Source organism: Bidens hawaiensis, unplaced genomic scaffold (genome assembly GCF_021521415.1).
Source record: "Bidens hawaiensis isolate Kalapana, Puna unplaced genomic scaffold, B.hawaiensis_p1.1 tig00018610_1, whole genome shotgun sequence".
Lineage (NCBI taxonomy): Eukaryota > Viridiplantae > Streptophyta > Magnoliopsida > Asterales > Asteraceae > Bidens > Bidens hawaiensis.
This window is the reverse complement of record NW_027492819.1, coordinates 1-5,644: the sequence shown is the minus strand read 5'-3', so window position 1 is coordinate 5,644 and position 5,644 is coordinate 1. Positions and strand designations below refer to the sequence as shown.

At 36.9% G+C, this 5,644-nt stretch overlaps 1 pseudogene; it reads right to left on the bottom strand.

Moving 5' to 3' along the window:
• Positions 1-1,850: 1,850 nt before the first annotated feature.
• LOC143556523 (polygalacturonase At1g48100-like) lies at positions 1,851-4,779 on the bottom strand (annotated as a pseudogene).
• Positions 4,780-5,644: the final 865 nt, after the last annotated feature.

The following is a 5,644-nucleotide window of genomic DNA, read 5'->3' as shown; positions in this document are numbered from 1 at the left end:
GAGGGCAGTGGTGTGAGGTTGGAGATGAGCATGGCAATACCTTCATACTGCTCGTTCAGACCGGTAACCAACTATTGAACCATCTTTTCTTCGGTTAGAGGAGCAGCAACGTTGGCCAGTTGATCGGCCAGAACTTTAACTTCTTGGAAATAAGCGGCCATGGAGTCAAAGTTGTCAAGGCGGGTGTTATTCAATTTCTAGGTGAGGTGGATGGAGCGAGACGATTTGTTGTCTTGAAAAAGGGTTTCAAGAGTCGTCCAAGCTTCATGAGCGGTGGTGACGGGTTTAAGAATGGTGTTGATGAGGTCCAACGAGATGGTGCCATAGATCCATTGGAGAACTATGGGGTCAAGTCGATCCCATTGGTCGTCCGGGGTTGAGGCCACAACCTGTTTGGCAGCGTCAGGTGGGGTGGAGGGAGAAGCAGATGTTGTGACACGAGGAAGAAGGTGATCATACACTTGGTATGCACGACAATGAAGCTTGAAGAGGGTGGACCAGGAAGTGTATTGCCCAGTTTCGTTGTCAAGAACGATGGGGATTAGGAGGCCTATGTTGGATACGGTAACCGTCGGGTGAAGTTTTGAATCCATGGAGAGATGGTGAGTAGAGGGTGTAAGGTTGCAGGATCGGTGGTGGTGTAAACTGCCGTGAAGGAGAGGGAGAGAGTAGGGCCGACGGTGGGGGGTGGGGAGATTAGGCTATTGATACCATATAGGATTGTAATTCCTTGCTAATTCATTGATAATCAACCCTATATATACAATAACACCGAATCCCGTAATTTATGGGAACAAATCCTATCTCTATACAATGAGATCATTATCAATATTTTCACAAATATGTTACATAAATATATGGATACTATTAACGATCACGCGCATCCTTTGAAGGATGGTGTAGAAAAGAGCCAATCGAATTTTTTTTTTGTTTTTTTCCTTTTCTTTTTTATTTCCTTTTGTTATTAAAAAAAGGGAATGATGAAGAATGGGGGGGGGGGGTGTTGAACCATAATAAGGTTAAGTGATGACATTGAAAGACGGTGAAAAACTGAGTTAGCACAGACATGACGAACAATAAAAAATAAAGAGAATGACCCATAACACATGATATAACAGAACCCTCTTAGTTATGTACTTTCTTTCTTTTCAGAACGGCTTATATTCAATTCGCACATGAATGATGATTTCCCAATTAGCTTTATATTATTAACCTAAATCCAACTAACTATTTGAAGGCAAGATATATCTAGGGGTCGAACGGGGCCCATTTTGGTTCAAAACCAAACCATAATTGAATTTTCAATTAATCCGGAGAATGATAATCGATCGGTTTTGGTTAAGTCGGTCATGGTTAATCAGTTTTACATGTTGATTCGGTTACGGGTTAGTTGACCGTGAAATAGATTTGGTCGTGAATTTTACAGACTTGTCTAAAATGGCCCAAAACAATGTAACTGGTCCCCAAAGTAAGGCTTGAAAATTTTTAATTACCAAACAATTTGTTATTACACATTTGAGCTTGAATAATTTTAGTTTACCATTAGACATTCATATCATTCGTTTGCACGTATTAGGTCGGTTCGGTTAACCTTGGATTTACCACCCTCGGTTTTGTCAGTTATAAATGGAGATATCGATAACGAGAACCGACCCTTTAATTGGGTCTTCAAACAAGCACAGAAACCGGCCCATTGGTTTTTTTATCGGGTCCGGTTATAACACTACAGTTTCATCCGTTGGGTTCGTTAAGAATATATTAATTCGGTTTTATGCACACCCTAATAACAAAATAGGCCAAAGGGTTTAGGATTTATATAAAGTAAAAAGATAATAATGTTTTAATAGCACTTAACATGGTTTATTCAAAATTTGTGTTCAAGGAGTTCCATCTAACAGGCAGTAAACCGGCAGGATGGTCACCGTCTCCATCTGCCCGTACACATTCCAACAAAATGCATCCAACGACGTTAATCCTTCGACCGGAAACAACTCCACTTCGGATAACCTTACGTTTCGGCAAGGAACCGAGTCGCTACAACCAAAATGCACGGGCGGGCTTCTTAAGTTGTATGTCCCTTTTATGTTCTTGTACTCGATGTCCGACACCACCACTGCAGATGTCTTGTTCAAGCATCGTTCTGTCGGGCAGTAGAACTGATCGATTATGATTGGATTCCTCACGTTTTCCATGAAAATGTTTTCGTATTTTACTAGGTTTACGGCCCCGTGTCCACCTTGCCATGTCTTGATTCTAAGTCCGTTCTTTGTTCGCTTTAATGTCGAATCACGAACCGTGATGTTTGAGACCCACGCCCATGAATTGTGATTGCCTAAACTCCCTATGCTGGATCATAATCATAACAAAGTGATATCATATGTATGCTCATCAAATAAATTAAGTGTAGTGAGTTGTGACTAACAAAAGGTGTCACAAAGGTCAAAAAGCAAGTTAATATATGTCTCATCCCGGGTCTACCCATGCGTTTGAACATTTAGGTGGTACAAATTTATTTACAAATTATTTTTAAGTAAAACTAATTAGATAATAGATACCTTCAACTATATATGTGTATGATTTAAGATTTTTACTAACAGATATTATAAAACGTCACTATGTACATGTATGTCACTATGATACTACTATGTAGATACCTGATCCCATGACCATGTAAACATGTGATGTTCTTTATGTCAACATCATAACAACCTGATCCAATTGACACGCAGTCGTCACCTGTCATATCATCGTATTTACTGAATCAAATAATAAAAAGTGACGATTAAATGAAATAATAAAAACTTGTGTACCGTTGGAAATGACCGAGTTGTAAATTTGGACATCATTGGTGTTCTCAATGTGGATTTCGTCTGTATTTGGGCTCGATGCTGGGGCGGATATGAAAATCGATTCAATATGTACGCTTTTGCATCTATCAAACCTCAAGTTAAAATTTGGGCTATCTTTCATCTTTAGCTCTTTTAGTTTCAAATTCGCGCACATAAGGAATCTTATGGCCTAACATTTATAACAATAATACGTTTATGGATTATTGTATAATGTTATATGTGACCAACAAAAGCAAGTTTTTTCCTATCTAAAAATATTTTTATGCAATTGATATATTTGTTTTAGGGGAAGTATGTAAATATATTTTTAGAGTTACTTACGCTTGGGCTATCACATGGTCCTGGTAAAGTTGAGCCATTTGGACCCTGTAACGTATATGTATATGTGCATTAGTAATATCAGTGACGAAGCTTGGACAGAGCTTGTGACAAACTTGTTGTATAAATGTCGTAATAATGGACATTGGCACAAAATTGTTGCAAAATTAGCAGCCATTAATTATATAGGTCGTAAGTTTGTCGCAAGGTGTAGGTAACTTAATTTGTCACCACGTTTTAAACACCAACCTGTACGTTTTGTTGCAAACTTATTGACACGACTCTATTTCGATCCATATTGCAAACTAGGTAGTGTTTTTTTGTAGTATATGGGTTTCAGTTATAAAAATCCAAGTCAGCATATATATGTGACATGTTACATGTAGGTATAACCTAGGTGATGTGACATGGCACATGTGTAACCATGTGACATCTTGAAAATGTTATTTTACATCTAATTAATAGAATTCACCTTGTGAGGCTTGCATGGAAGATTCCACCATCGTTACCCTCTTCCATCTATGAGACCAACACCTTTAATGGTCATATTGTTGATCCTATAAAACACTAACCATTTGTTTTTATTGCTGTTTTTGGACCATGACTTTGGTCCATCTGGTGGCATCAAAGTTCCATCAACCTTAGTTTTTAAAAAGATATATATAAAACACTACTAAAATTAAACCCGGTATATACCAGGAACGTTGCACGTAAACAACAGTCACTGATATTGTTAGTAACAAAGGTGATTGACGAATATATGATTTGTGATGGAACAAAACGATTCCTTACAACATGGGGATATGCAACTCTTTCTTTCAAATGCAGCATTTTAAGAAGGTTGCAATTTTATGAAACAGTTGCGTATCTGACAAAATAGATGCATTATGTCTAATGCAACTTCACCTAATGTAGGTTTTTTTTTGTAAAATAAAGGTTGCCTTAGGCCAATTTTTGGTAGTGACATGCTATAAGGGTACAATGGCATGCACGCAAGGTGCATACAGCATAAGAGTAGAAAATATGCAAGTGTACCTGAAACATTAATGGAGATTGGCAAGGACCAGTGAAGATAGTGGATTGTATAATAAAAGAATGACCATGAGGAACCAAGAACATAGGTGAATGAGTTTCACTTTGAGTTTGACTCTGGCATGCACATTTCCATGCTTGTTTGAAGGCATTGGTGTCATCTTCTACACCATCTCCTATAGCACCAAATTCTCTAACATTAAATATCCCATCATCATCACATGGGTATGGGCCATCAAAAGGTGAAGGAGAGAGATACATGTGTTTATTTTCATGATCATGATGATTATGATGATGATGATGATAATTGTGATGGTAGTGAAGCCTTGCTTGAGTGTAACAAATACAAAAGCATAAGCAAGATGCCAAAAAATGTATGGAGATTGGAAAGTAAGTCATTTTAGTTGTAGTATAAAGGAAGGTGTTAATTAATTAACATTCTATATATACATGCCAACTCAAACTTAGCCTGAGGACTATAGATGTCACGCGTATGTGGATGCTAGATCTGAAAGAAGGCGGTTACTCGCAGTTTAAATCATGGTTAACCGCTCGGTTATACTTGATCCGATTCCAACTAAGAAGACGCTTAATTATCTGATCATATATTGGTATATCCTAATGCTAAACAACTACTTAAAAAACTCGTCAAAGTAACTATAAGTCAAGATCAACCTGTTCATAAAACGTTATGAGGGTAGATTACGGTTACTTTAATTAGTAAATATCATATTCTATTATTGATTCGTGGTCTAAATAGATTTACGCTGGTGGCAAGGCCATCTCTAAGATTTTTAGTACCAAAACAAGTGCTAAAAATGACCCTTACATAAAAAAAATGCCTGATGGTTAATGTGCTAATGGCTTAAATGGAAATTGCTGGCTCATACTTCATTGTTAAGTCAGACCATGTTAGTTTATTTGCAATCCATTACTGATTTACTTCATCATTAGGTTTAATATCCAGTAACATTTTATTAGATCGTTTAATGTGTAATGAATTTGTTCAGATTATTTGGGTCCTTATTAATTTACTGAATTACCCAATAACATTTCATTACTAAGCTCAATACCATTACTAAATTACTTTATTACCAAGATTCTCTACTAGACAGTGGCCGAGCCCTGGTCGGTGGTCTGAATCATAGATAGGTTTATGATTAATAATTTCCCGTTTTTCCGGGTCATTCTCATATATTTATTTTTATGCATATCAAACCGAGTAAGACCAATGTGACAACTCGCTTTTTCTACTAAAAAGGAGGCCTTACCTCTTACATTCTATCCAATCTCTCCGCTCACGCAAGCTTATACTGTTACACACACTTATGGAATGACCTTTTTGTTTACATTAATAACAAGTCGTTTGTAGTTTCAATATATGTTGATACTCTCCTATATAATATTAGTGAAATATAATATATCATATCTTCAATAATTGTTTT